General features: G+C 42.9%; 1 long non-coding RNA gene across 2 annotated transcripts; it reads left to right on the top strand.

The window, feature by feature from the left end:
- Positions 1 to 852: 852 nt before the first annotated feature.
- Positions 853 to 9,944, top strand: LOC148053334 (uncharacterized). 2 transcript variants are annotated; one of them, XR_015708442.1, is made up of 3 exons: positions 853 to 1,310; positions 7,703 to 7,801; positions 8,341 to 9,944. It is a non-coding gene; the product is annotated as an uncharacterized LOC148053334 (long non-coding RNA). The 2 variants fall into 2 exon arrangements; XR_015708443.1 differs by having other exon boundaries at positions 7,556 to 7,801.
- The last annotated feature ends 4,518 nt before the right edge of the window (positions 9,945 to 14,462 follow it).

Genomic DNA, 14,462 nt, shown 5'->3' with positions numbered 1-14,462 from the left:
TATTACCTGCAATGAGGACAAGACTTATTTCTGCTGGAGGGAAGAGATCACATTATTTTTCATTTACGTATTATTAACGCACAGTCTAACTGAAAAGGATGATGTTGCATGGCTTTTTCACAATCATGTGCATGTCTAGGCCAGCCTACATTTGCCTAAAAGAAAAAAGTCATCACTTCCAGAGGCTTTTTTTAAAAAAGGGAAGTTTGGGTGGTGGTGATAGAGCAATGAATGATGACCCCTGGCAGAGCTGTTCTCCTTGAAGGCTGGCACCAGGTCAGGTGCTTGGAGGCAGAAAAGCCTCCAGTGCTTGCTGGCGCTCCTGTGCATTTGAGTCATATCAGTAGTGTGCACCATTGAAGTTCAAAATGCATTACTCAGACCAGACGTGTTGCTCAGGCCCCGTCAGGCCCAGCCAAACCTGAGTCTACGTGAATGTCAAATTTAACATATTCATCACCAGAATTTTCTTCCTCTCGCTTTTTGTTTTGGGCACTCAGCAGGGAAGACCTATTAAGGCAGAATTTCATATTATTGGGGTTTCATTATTTAATTAACTGACTTTCAGTTCAGGCAGTTTGCTGTTACATCATACCTTTAAGCTTTGCTCATCTCCCCTGCACTGGCACTACATCAGATTTCCACTCTGGGCTCCGCTATGCACTCAGTCCTCCTCAAGACTGGTAAGATTTTTTCTGAGGATTTGGGTTTTTCAGGTGTCTGCACATTGTAAGTTGACTACAACCACAACTTCATCTACAATGTTGAGTTACCTCACTGTCACGCATGCATTCTCTGATCCAGGCTCGCTCTCCTCTCCCAGGAGAGAAGCCTGCCAACAGCTGTGACCAAGAACAAGCTGGTCTTTAATGTGCAGAGCTTTGTTATGCTTTCCACTGCGTGGCTATATGTTGATTTATAGAAGTGTCTACGTGTGCTGTAGATGGCACAGCATTTCCAGCTTCAATCGACTCCCCAAGGTACCTGTGGTTTCATTTTGCACCGCAACAAGGCTTCAGCCTCACTGTCCTGCCACCCTCACGCCGGGTCCTGGGCTGGGCACATTCCTCTGCTCTCCGAGGCTTTGGAGAAGGCGAGGGTCACAAATTGCTGAAAATTTCCGGTGCCTAATGCTCCTCCTTTATGCTTCCCTTCTTCTGCAGAAATGCAGAAGTCTGGCCACACTCTGCAAAGGGCTGACCTTCCAAATTTCACAGTATTTACTCTTTTGCGTTAACAACGCTTCCTATTTGGAAATAGCTTCGAATTCAGCTCTCATCAAAGTCCAGCAGGAAATACAGCAGTTATTGGTAGGTTTTATCTCTTTTTTTCTTCTCTACAATGAAGGTTCAGCCTGTAATAATAACACCTGCAGTATAGCTGCTGGAGCTCTGTTTGTGCCCAACTTCTTTTCATCAATATGATCTTTCTGTTATGTTTCAGGGTGTAACTAAATATTTTCAGTTCTAGGGAATGTGTAGCTAGATCGTATCAATCATGACTCATTTTTTGCCCAGTTAAAAAGCAATAAGCTATTTAAAAATACTTGCTAATGTATAAAAGATTGAATAAATCTGTTTTAATATTGAAATGATGAAAATATCATCAGCAGATAAAATTAACCCAGCAAAGCCTATAATAAATGGAAAATAATCACAGGACATGACAGAGGTCAGCAAAACCAGGAGATGATGACTTTATAGGGATGTGGAGCCAGTAAGTGTTTAATCTATAAACTCTCTTGTTTTGAGCTGGGTGAAGCAGAGACAAGTAGACACAAGAAAAAGTACAAACAAGTTCTTTATTCTGAAACTGCGTTAGAGCACTCTAAAGATAGCATCAAGGACTGCGTGGAAATCCCCTGGATATGTTTTGTAATTTTTTCCAGCGAAATCTCAGGATAGCAAATACCAGAGGCAAGGGTAAGCGGATGACCACAGCTGGTGCAGGCTGTGTTTTGGTATCCCGCTTTTGCGGTGCAGACGCCCAAGGTGCTATTCGTCTCCGTTGTCTTTCCCTCCCTTGACTACAAGGAGCATCCAGATGACTAGATCAGATATAGATGTTTACACTGTAAAGGTGACACGTTTGATGAGATGAATCTTACAACCCATTTCCAAGGTGATGTTTCCTCTTGGAGAAAGTTAGAAAATCAGGGCAATACGCAGATTGCCTTTTACTTCATACCTTCCTGACTAATCAGTTTGATGCTGGGCAATCAACAGAGACACTCAAAACTTATGGCAACTAGTGTCTCCTGAAATCAATGGGTGTCAGGCATTTAAATGCCTTGAATATCCGGGGTAATTAACCTCTCACTTCTTCCATTTATATATTCGTTCTGCATGAAATTGGAGAAATCACACTCACCTAACTCTCCTCAGTAGTTATGAGATTAAATTCATTGATGATTACAGTATGCACTGACATCCTGAGGCAAAAGGTCCCATATGTAAATAACAATACTTAATATTTCTATCTGCATTGAGGATGACCTCACTCCCCACTAACAACATAACTTTGGGATCAATGGAGTCTCACCTTTTGAGACTCCTCTTTCATTTTTCTGAAGTCACTATGTCTTGTTTTCTGTCAGGTACTCCATGGGATATTAGAGGAATTAGAATGAAACTTGCCCAAAGGGAGCATGTGGAACTAGATACTTGTCTCTCCACTAAACAACAGTTAAATACTAAACCCACTTCATTACCATTTCCTTGGTTATTATACCAGTGTTCTAGAAATGTATTTGAATTCTCAAATAATTCCCAGTTCAGGCCCAGTATGTTCCCAGTGTAGAAAATCAGAGCAAATAATAGAGTTATAACAGGCCAGGGCTGTTTGGAATAAGTGTTAATGGCAAGATACTTGGCATTGTTGCCAAAGACAATACATCCTCCACTTGCATTAACAGTGCATTCAATAAAACAGGGTTTTCCTTTGTAGTCAGTGGAACTGCATCGAAGAACTACCTGGCTCTTTCTAACAAAGCAAAAGATCTGAAATGTTGTCAAACGACAAGGAAAAGTACTGGGCCACAGTTCTCTGTACACCGCTTGCAGTTGGCTGCAGATCAGTATGTTTAGCTTCTTTGACTCATGACAGAGTTGAGTTGTACCAGAGAATTTGTATCCAGCTTACACAATGGTTAATGTTATAAACTGGGGGAAAGAGATGACCCACTTGTTTACTCTGAGGTTTTCAAGGTTATCAAGGGAGACGAGATTAAACCACTGTGGCCTGAACAAGGAAGTTAAGTGAGAAGTTCATCTAGCTGGCTTTTATCTATATCTGCTGTGACTTATTGCCATAATCAAAGGACAAAACCCTCTTTGCAGTGGAAAAATATTCATAATAAAGATAAAATTGTGATCTCAGTGAGACCTGGGAAATACCGGTAAAAAGACTTAGAGTTACTAGCATGGAAAAAAATCTCAGCAACGAGAAATACAGGGGCAAGAATCACCTCTTCTCCTAGCTTGCTTATACATCCATGAATTGCATCATTCCCTTTTACCCCTGTAATGAACTGTGAACTCATATTGAGCTATTTGCCCACTGTGCCCCCTATCCTCTTTGTTGTTCTCAGGATATAATACCACCACATCTATTTTACACTGTCTGACTCCTCTGCCTCCTCCGTTTTTATTGTTTTCCCAGTCTTCTTGCCATGTTTGGTTTTTATCAGTAGTGACTTAGTATTTTCTTCCTGGCCACAGATTAAAATGTAGAATGAGATCAAATCTGGCATTGATCTCTGCACAAAATAACTAGAGAAGTCGTGTGCTGAAGATTTCTTATTGCCAGCCTATTAGTAATTCTGCCGGGGCATCAGTTCTCAGGTTAATGGGCATGGTTTCTTTGCCAGCAAGAGTTGCTAGATTTTTCTGTCCAAACATTGTACGATACCGAAACAAATACCTCACAAAAGTCTACATAATCACTTTTATCAACCAGGCTAGTAATTCACATCAGCAAAGCATGGAATCAGGTTTATTTAAGAAGCTTTGGTTTCCAGTAATTAACATAGAATGACACTGGTTGTTTTCCTCCTTCAGGCAACTGTTGTAGGATTTGTGGGTGTAAGTTGCATTCAGGAAGAAGTGATGTTATTTACTTGTATCACATAAGAACAATACTTTCCATTACATTAATATTTAAGGGAAATGTTAGATACAGAACCAGGATGTTTACTGAAAAATTTTTCCCTCTATGTTTAGAATTTTATTACCTCCAGAGTAGATATTTACTACCGCTGAGACTAATTTGATAATAAAAAATTCTTTATTGCCTTTAGATTTGCCAGCCTCTGATTTTCCCTCGATGTGAGTGCAACTCGGACTTGGGAAGATGCCCAAAATGTTCCCAAATTCATACTTCTACAAATGTTCGTGTTCTGTTTTGATAAAGTGGAATTCCTTTGAAAAGATCTAATCATTTTACACAGCCCATCGACTGTCAGTTCTGAACTGCAAGAAACTTTTGACTTGAGACAAAAATAGGCCTAGGCAGATAACCAGGGTCATTAATCTTTAGTAGCCCCCGTGTACCCATTTAATCCACACGAAAAATAAGCAAAAAGTCAAACCCTTGAAAAAGTTTCATAACAGGTAAATTTTTTTACCTACCCTCTATTCAAAATGTATAAACCACCCTATCTTCTGGCATCTGGTGCTAGACTTCGGGGAGTTTCAATCCCTGTATGTGGGAGAGAAGTGTTCATGCTGTAAACAAGTCAGATGTCAAAAGAACAAATGGGTGACACACAGGGTGCTGGGTTAGAGTTCAACCGTCAAGTTTTGGCATTATGTGGCAATGCAAAATGTTCCCTACTCCTACGTGTCTGCACCATCCACCCAGCTCCACTGCCATGCTCTGGCTACTGAGCTGCTCCAGCACAACCGAGGAAAGGACCCTTTGAGCCCTCAGTCTGGAAAATGTGATGTTCTTTATTTTTAATTCTACTCAATTGCTGTGTTGTATAAGGGCAAAACAAACTGCAAACACAATCAAAAAATTGATTTTATTCCTACATTAAATAAGAGAAAACCATGTGCTATTGGTTTCCTGCATCAGGTTACTGAAAACTTTCAAGAGGAAAGTGTTAATTTAAGAAACAATAATTCACATATTTGTACCAAGATTTACATAGGGACACAAACAAAAGAACTTAGAAGTATATTTGCTATCAGAATAAAAAGCACCATGTAAGTGAGAAATAAATAGCTCTCAGATTAGTTTATATTCAGGGGGGGGGAAAAAAAGCTAATGAAGAACTGAGATTTTTTTATTTTTATAACTAAAAGAAATGAAAAATGACAAATTTACAGTAGCCCAGCTATCACCAGCCTCTATGCTATGGGGTGCTTCATGGTGACTAGAGGTCAGCCTGACCACACCTACACTTGTCTACACTCGCCGACTCCTGGGGCAGGTCGCTGGGTCTTCCTTGTCCAGCTCCAAGCCTCTTTGCAAGCCAGCTCAGCCTGGATTCAGGCTGTGTTCAAAAGTCACGTGTCCCACGAGCAGTCCTTCTTGGCAGGATCCCAGGAGTGGCGTTGCCACAGGGCAGGCGAGATATGTGACAGCTCACCTGGATAGAGCACAGGGTAGCCCATCCCCAAAGGAGAAATGAAAACCGCTTCTTGTACAGGAGATATTTCTTTCTCTGGGGGTCCTGGCCACACTTGGTGGTGGGCTGGTGTTGGAGCTGGCTTTGGAGATAACACAAGGGAAGCCTGTTAAGGCCTTTTCTCAAGAGAAACGTCCTTTATCTGGGACTTCCCTGTCCCTCTCAGCTCCAAGGACTCCAGGTTGCAACTTGCAGGACTGAAGATACCTCAGGACCATTTTTCTCCAACAGATTCAGGCCTGATAGGTCTGAAGAGGAATTTTTCTCTCCGGAGGCTCCGTCTGGGGAGAGTCTGAATGGTGCTTTTACAAGGTCATTTGCAAAGAGGGGGTTTCCCATTTGTGTCTGCAGGAGATTACTGTGTTGCCTCTTTAAAAAGAGTTAATTACCAAGAAGAATGGCACCAGCTGACTCAGGTGCAGGCTGGCGGGCGCAGTCTGGGTGAACCAGCCAGGGGCTCACACCAGTGTCCAGGTGCTCGGGTGGTTTGCTTGTGCTGGGAGAGCGGCAGCACACCACCTCACCTTTGGCAGAATTTCCACTTCGTTCCTCCTCTCCATGTATTTTGTATGCCAGCAAATACCAGTGCTGCCACTTTACCCTGAGGTCCGAGTGTCGGTAAACTGAGCCGGTTCCTGGCAGGGCACTCGCGCAGGTCAGGGCATCCATCCCTGCCCAGCAATACTCCAGGTGGTCCCTGGGTGCAGGAGCCAGAGCGCTCTCCAGTGCTCCCCTTGGGCTCTCCGGTGTGACCAAGGCAATGTGGAAAGCTGGTGAAGTCAGCTCATTACAGCTTGTTTTCACCCCAAGCTCAATGCAGCCTCCATGAGTTCCCCCTGCACCACACAAAATACGGCCCACAGTCTTTAGGATGTGTGGCAAAACCCCTTGAAATCTCTTTGTCTGCTGCTTCCATAAACGCAGACTAGCAGAATCTGGTTTTTTTTTCAGGTTTTGTCATCCTTGCTGTGAATTTTGAAAGCAAATGTCTCAGAAAGTCCCCAGACAAGTGTGTTTCCAGCATGGGAGGAAGGAACACCTCAGCGGTGTGTCTCCTGCCCAGCCCAGCCATTCACCCCTACCCAAACTGCGTGGTGAAGCGTGAGCTAGGTGTGAGTTTCTAACCGCTGACACCATCCCAGTCACACACAAGGACACAACTTTTTTTGCGATTAAATTCTGGTTCATTCTTCTCAGCTTTTCTCAGAATGATTCTCTAGAGAGCTGGAGGCGTGAGCGTGGACAGATATGTTTATACCATACCAGTCGCTCAGGAGAGACCAATGTACAGAACCATGCTTAGCCTTGCTCACAGCAAATGAACCAGGGTATCTGTGCATTAGATTTGTATATCTATTTCTTCCTGAAAAACTGGGATCAGGGTGAAGAAAGAGAAAGCAGACAGTTTTGTTGCTTTGGGTTTTGTTTTGGTTTTTGGGTTTGTTTTTTTTTTTTTTTTTTAACACTGCAGCTTATCATTATAAAATTATCTCTGTCAAAAAAACATAAGCTTTTTGCAATATCATTGTACATAATGTCAAAACCTTAACATTAAGTCCTTACCTGGCACAATACAATATTACCGAAAGGCTGGATAAAAAGGACAGGGTGTATTTACATCATACCTTGCTTTCCTCCGTAACTAACGTAAGTTACTTAACCAAAGAAACCAGTGAGAGGAAAATGAGGTCTTGCTTACAACATTATTTATCTTGTCACCAGAACTAAGTTTATCAGGTAAAGATAATAACTGCAATTAAAAAACCAGAATCTCACTGAATAACAGTGAGAAACAGGAAAAGATATGTCACACCACACCCAGAAACTTCTCTTGCACAGTCACAGAATAACCTGAGTTTCCTGAACAAATGACAGGTGATTTTTTCCAACTTCAAACACTCATTTTTATCCTCCTACTTCTAGCTTAATCAAAGACCACATGTGAAAATCTTAACAAAAGAGTTCACCCTTAAATACTCACCCAGACTGGATGAGTCTGTCCTCGTTGCCCACCGGCAGTGCAGTGCAGAGGCTCATCTCACCCCTGTCCCACCTCCTCCACCCCTCCAGGCATGCAGCGGTGGGTAGGATGCTGTACCACCAGGCCACTTAGCTGCTCCTCTGCTACTTCTGTTTGGACCGTCTCCAGATTCTGCTGACCAGAGGAATGTGAGTACAAAAGCATATCTGATTTCACGTGATCAATACCCACTTGAGAGTAATGAGGGATTACTTCAACAGATGTCCCCTACTTTTCCCCTGGGTATTAGTTACGCATACTCCTCCCCACCCCTTGTCAATGAGACATGGGGGAAACTAGCCACTGGTGGTAGCTTATCTTCACAGATTTCATGTGGCTTGTCATCACAAGACAGGATTTGGTAGATCGTGCAGCTGTTTTGCTAAACAAAGTAGTTTATTCTGACTTTTGTCACTGATTTGGGGTTTTTTTTGGTTCAAAGTATAGCATTTCCACAGATACGTGCTTTAAAAACAAATTCTGCCAACTTTTAGATTGTATCTCTCCTCCCTAAAACCTCATGTCTGTAAAATCTAAGTTGGAAGTATATCGTGATTCATGCAACCTCTTCCTTTCCCACATGAAAATAGTTCTTGTTCCTTAAACACTTTATCTAGGTGCTTTTCACACGTCTATGTACCTCAGGTGCAAATGCTTGTACGTAAGTCTCAGTTTTTCTTTATTTCAGTTCAAGATGAGTTGTTTTAGGCACAGCTCTTATCTCCAGCCACATCTCTCCAAGCAACATGAAAATATTGTCATATTTTTCCAAAACGTCGCATGTACTTCCATCCATTTCTAAAGTGATTGCTGCCAGAAGATGTCAGATGGGAAGCAGGCCTTTGGCTGGAGCAGCACATCAAGTACACTCATCTGATGTCCTCAAATGATGCCTTCAGTGCCCACTACTCCACTGTCTTCTTGGGGCTGGCGGATCTCCACAGCTTTGCTGCATGCATGGTCTCCCATCTGCTCTGGCATCCCGATGTCTCCACCTCTGTGCTTTCCAATTGCAGATGCTCATTGCTGCCTGCCCGTGCCGGGATGGGGCTGGCTGTGCTGAGGACCCCGAGCCAGCCAGGGCACCAGGGCAGCGCCTGTGGCCGACACAGCCGCTGTCGTGCAGTGAGAGTGCTGTCACACTGCTGGCTGATAAAAGTTTCCTTGTGGGTAGATTCTCCTTCCCAGTTCCTCTTTTAGCCATTTTTTGCCTCCCCCTTGCTTGTCACAGCCTCCTCCTGCCTGCTTGGCCAGCGGCCTCCCTGCCTGCCTGCTGCATTTTGTCTTCCCCTCTGCAAACAAGCACGTTGCTCCGTGATCAGCAACCATCCCAGTCTGCCCCAGATGCCTGGCTTTCCAGCGTACGATTCTTGTTGGCCCACCCTTCGCACCACAGCCGCTCTGTGAAGCCCACAGGACTTCACGGTTGCTGCCCGTCTCTGCTGCCTCTCAGTGCTCCTCTGACTCTTTAAGAAGGCATTGCATCAAGAGGGAAGAAGTCTTTGGTTTTTTTCTAGGCGGTTATTTAAGGCTGCCTGTTGCATAATTAAGAAATATTTCCACCAAGTGATTAGCAGCCTACCCAGCTGTGAGTATCTTTTATTTACCCTGCGCTTCGGAGCACACCCAGGCTTTGGGTTTTGTGCTGAGCTATTTGCACTTTTTCACTGCAGTTGTTTTCAGTGGAAAGGGCTGAAGATGTGCTCATCTTCTGGGGAGAGCCGTGGGAAGGCCTTAGGAACAGCTGGCCCCAGGCGAGCTGCGTGCATCCCCTTGCCCCACATGGGACAGACCGAAGGGGCTCCACCTCGGCTGTGTAAGACAGGGCTGCCTCTCGCACCCTCCAACTGCACCGTCCGTGTTTCAGAGAATGCAATGTGGGTGTACGACCTCACCTTGCCTCTTGCGAGCCAGAACAACCAGCGCTGCAGCCGCCCTGGTGCAAGACGAGGTTTTATTTCTAATCGTAACAAAAGCATGGGACAATGCAACCTCATGGGCAATGAAAGAAAAAATATTCTCTAGACTTCCCAGAGAAACAATCTAGTAATCTGTAATCCTCTACAGATGTCTTCTATACCTACCTTTTCTGAGGTGTCACCTCCCCAGAGGCATGCGGGCGCCCTCTCTCCCTCCTCGCTCAGACTGACCAGCAGTGTGCCCCCACGTGCCCTGTGGAGCCAGCAGCCTGCGTGGATCCTTTGAGAGCTGCTGTGCTCTGCTTACGTGATCAAGGCTAAAAATGGCACAAAAGCTTGGGAGAACTGTTTCCTGAAGAATCACTCCCTGCCATTAAACTATGGGGTTTTTTTCCTTTTTTTTTTTTTTTTTTTTTTTTTTGCTTGAGAAGTCACATAGCTACTATTTGTAAATATTTCCTCCCTCTTCTATAATTTTCTCCATTTTATAAAAGGGAATCCAGATGGCTCCTGGTCTTTCCTGTGTCTGTTGAAGGTTGATAAAAACACCACAAGCTTCAGCCGCTGACAGTTGTGCATTATAGAGTCCAATAAAATATTCAAATACCACAGCAATGAGCAAGATATATAGCTATGTGGCTATAGCTCACCCTTCAGAGCTTCGTGAGAAATTTGACCCATGTTTCTTTTTAAAAGCAAAAAAAAGGGATGGTCAGTTTAAATGAATCAGGTAAACAACTCGCACTTGCCCGAGCACTTTATGGGTTGCATTGTTGTCAGCTTGAAGGAGGCAGACAGTCGGTGACAGCTTTCCCAGTGACCGGTGTCACTTGGAGGCTCTCAGGTTCAAACCCATCACCCTGAGGGCTGGGTTACCAGCACAGCAGAGGAAGGCCTGTCTCCCTAAGCATACTCATTCATTGATTAAAACTGCAAAAGGAGAAGATTAGAGAAGAATCTCTTTTCTTCTTAAACTTCATGCAAATTTCAATATTGAGACCGAAAGTGACCCAAACAGCTATTAATATTCTTACCGTCCCAAGGGGCACCACCAGCCAGGCAAGATGCTGCTCATCAACACACTTCAGTTCTCCCATAAAGAAGGCCCTAGAAAATCCCACTGCTACACGCTGCCTCTCTACCTGTATTTTTACTACCTGACATCCTTTTCCTGAGGAAGGTGTCACCTCCACCTGCTTACAGAAAACTATACAGAACTGACATGGCCTTGTTCGTGGCTTGAAATCTTCCACTGCCATCTCTTCAAATCCGAGTGTGAGAAGTACGCCAGCACCCGAGTTAACACGGCGAGCTTTCCAACAAAGCTTCCTGGCAGCTGTTCACTTCAAAACTCTTCTTATACCTTAATTGTTGGTGGAACAATCCGATACCAAAGATAGAAAACGCTTGAAGCTAAAAATACAGAGCAGCAAGGGGTATTGTGTGTGGTTGAATAAGGGGAAGTACTTGACCTCACAGTGCCCTGGGTTCCAGATGAGCAGTCCTGAGCCTTTTGAATCAGTATCTGACAGCTTGCTTTTTCATCAGTGTTCATCCTTGACGTTATGTGTCACATCTTTAACTAAATAATATTAATAGCGTCATATAAATGTTTGCTGATGGGCATTCATGACAGCTGCTAAAGGTATGCAGAACAAACAGTATGTACCCGCGAGGGGCAAGATACAGCTGCTGCAGGACATTTAACAGGCACTAGTTTCAGCCACGTAGAGAGAAAAAAGAGGAAAAGGTGAGCAAAGTATTCATCACAGGAGCGAGGAAACAAGAGCACTGGAGTTCAATTTCCACTACCTAGCATTTAGATGAATCCTTTCTAGAGGTCTGCCTGTGAATAAGATAATTTTGTGGGTTTGGAGGGATTTGAGGCAGTTCCTGAGTCTCCCACAACTTTCCTATACAACTTAGACATATCATTTAACCTATCAATGCTTCAGGTGTTGGGTTTTTCTAATAGCATTCCTAGTAACACTGCTCTGCATAACATTTTCATATACTAGATCAGGTGTTTGAGATATTCTATAAAAATGTATATTATATATACATACCTAATCCTGCCTCCTGGTGCAGCAAACAAAAGCCACCACCATCTCTTGAAGGTACAATGTTTCCGTAAGAGAAGGTGATGGTCGGAGCTAGGCTCATAGCCCGCAAGCTCTAAAGAGAGGTTCGTAATCACAACTCACTTTCTGTTTGGCATCACAATGGGCAGTTTCATCAAGGACTGACTAAACAGAGACGCAAGATTAGCTTGATGGTCTGTTAAGATATCCCTCATTTCCCCATATTAGAAAGCTGCAACCATGTATTTTCTCCGAATTTGCATGAGCCCTGGTCCTGTTATTAGAAACAACAGACAGAACTCTGGAGGCTTACTGGCAATTGGCATAAATGGACAAAAAGTTAATAAATAAATCACCACTCAGCATAAGAAGAGTCTCTAGAGTATGCTTGTGTAACTCCTTATTTGCATAATCTGAAATTCATACTGATTTCTATTGCTATGACATTAATAAAAAATAATTAAAAAAAGGGTTTGCACCATTTTTATGAAATCTTGTAAATAAATTTGCAGTCACCAGTTTTACATGATATACCCTGGAGAGAGAGCCTTCCTTTTACCGAAAGACTAAGATGAAGGGAAAAATTTGATTAAACTACTTCAGCCTCAGCTAAATCTCATCTCAGACACTCTCAGCTGACCCCAGTAGTTTCATTTTGAATATAGTAGCTAATAATCTAAATTCAAATCTCACTGCTGGAGCAGTGAAAAGGTGTAGAAAAACTATACTCTTCGCCTGGGAATTTGCTACAAGATTTTGAAGACAATTGTCATGGTCAATAAGATACACCAGTCCCTCCTTCTGGGCCAGTTATTTTGGTAGCTATTGCCTGACCTGCCTGCCATTCTGCATCACTGTTTCTTCTTAACCCCTGTCAGGGCATATCAAAGTCCCCGCGAGCGACAGTAACCAGGAACTCAGCCTAGATGGGCAGAGAAGCTTTTTGGTGCCACAGTACTTTTCCAGGATACCCCAGTGATTAACCCAGTGCTTTACTGAGTGTTTACACTTCACTGTTTTATGTCAAGAAATAGAAATCCATTTAAAAGATTTTAACAGATATGGATGCAGAAGCAAAGATTTCCTATCGCTGGGCTCTCATCATAATGCTTGGTAATTGGGATGCAGCATCGCTTCGGATCAGGCAGAACTGCCTTGAACTTCTGCTCCTCTCTTAAGATGAATCCACAATTTTCACATTTTAAAATTACGAGAAACTGTTAAAACCGTTCTATTTTTAAAAATTACTCTGCTCTTTCTAATCTATGTAGAAACAAAAAAGCTGCTCTACAGGGGAAAAAAAAAATCCTTAAAACAAGTAATTTAATTGCCTGGCCAAGAATGAGGTAGCTCCAGGAACCGTAGGTGGAAAAAGCTTGCCATACTGAAGACAGGGACTGATTTTCCTCTTGCCTGTCTGTGAGGCCAGGTTTCCACATTCTGCCTGTGAAATCAGCCTGGATATCATAACGATTCTAAAAAGCAGGTAGTCAGGAAGAAAATGCTTTATAAAAGTTAGTCACATCCAAAGTGGTTGAAAAAAATCTGACAGAATACTTCCAAATTAAAAAAAAGCAGTGCTATCAAAGCAGTATTTCACAATATCACGTCAGTTCTGCCAAAATACTATTTTAGAGGAAATGAGAAATTCCTGACATAATCAGATGATCTGCTTAAATTTGTCATTAAAAAAAAAAAAAAAAGAACACTGAAACTACAGGTTTTTGTTAAAGTGAAATTCCTGTGTGAGTCCAAGTTAGGCTAATTGCAGGTCTGGACTTCTTTTGCTGAATTGTTATCGCTTGTCTAGCGTTCTTTGGTGACAAGTTCAACATTCAGGTTTCAAACATTTCAAAATCCTTTATGAAATAAAATCTTCAGCCCCTTTTAATGATTTTTAATTTGCTTTCTAAAAGATTTTTAACATAACAATGTGATTTCTAAATGGTAAAAGAAACAAAACAATGCTTAATATACAATGTTTCTTACTCCTTTATGGATTGGATCAACATTTTCAAATATGGCAGACTAAAGCTAGGTACCTATATCCATCCACACACCACCTCTGAAAATGCAAAATTAGCATTTATTTCCCTCAAGGAAGATGACTGCATTTATGTAAAAGGGTAAAAGTGGATGTTACAGGGCACGGAAATCCATATTGGCTAAGACACTGGCACCTCTGCTTTCACACACCCAGTAGGTGTCAGGAGCCAGAAAAGCACTTAAAAGAGAGGAGTACATTTTCTCTTAATTCCTGACAAACAAAATGGCAGAGGAAAAAACTTTCAGGGGGTGCTAGATGGCAGCACCTTGCTGCAGTCAAGTAGCATACTGGGGCTTTTATCCTCACCCTGTTGTCTAGGGCCATTGCATCACTCTTCTGCCTGGACTGTTGTAATTTGTGACCCTGCCTGGGAGGTGTGATCCCTGCCGGACGGTCACCTCCTCTGCCCCGGGGTGCTGTGCCCCGTGCTCTGCTTGCGGTCGGCTCAGAGCAGTGTGGGCATGCTGCCAAGCCATTGGGAACCACTGAAATATCTCACCTGTAGGTAACTCGCCTATGTAGTAGGCACACGATTTCATTTTCATTGGTCTTAACTTTCTATCTGCCTGATCCACTGAAATCATTGCATCATTTCAAGTTTCATTGCAGATGTTTTAGGTTTATTAAGGACCTAATTTAGATGCCATCTAGAACCTAGGGCCTGACAGGATTGTGACGCTATAATTAACATTCAAAAGCATTTCAAAGGCTTGCTAAGTATGGACAACATAACTGGATTAAAGCTTTACTTTCTAGGTTGCAA

Source organism: Nipponia nippon, unplaced genomic scaffold (assembly GCF_047370975.1).
Source record: "Nipponia nippon isolate SJK-2023a ecotype South Korea unplaced genomic scaffold, ASM4737097v1 scaffold_4, whole genome shotgun sequence".
NCBI classification, from domain to species: Eukaryota; Metazoa; Chordata; class Aves; order Pelecaniformes; family Threskiornithidae; genus Nipponia; species Nipponia nippon.
This window is presented reverse-complemented; position numbering and strand designations above follow the sequence as displayed.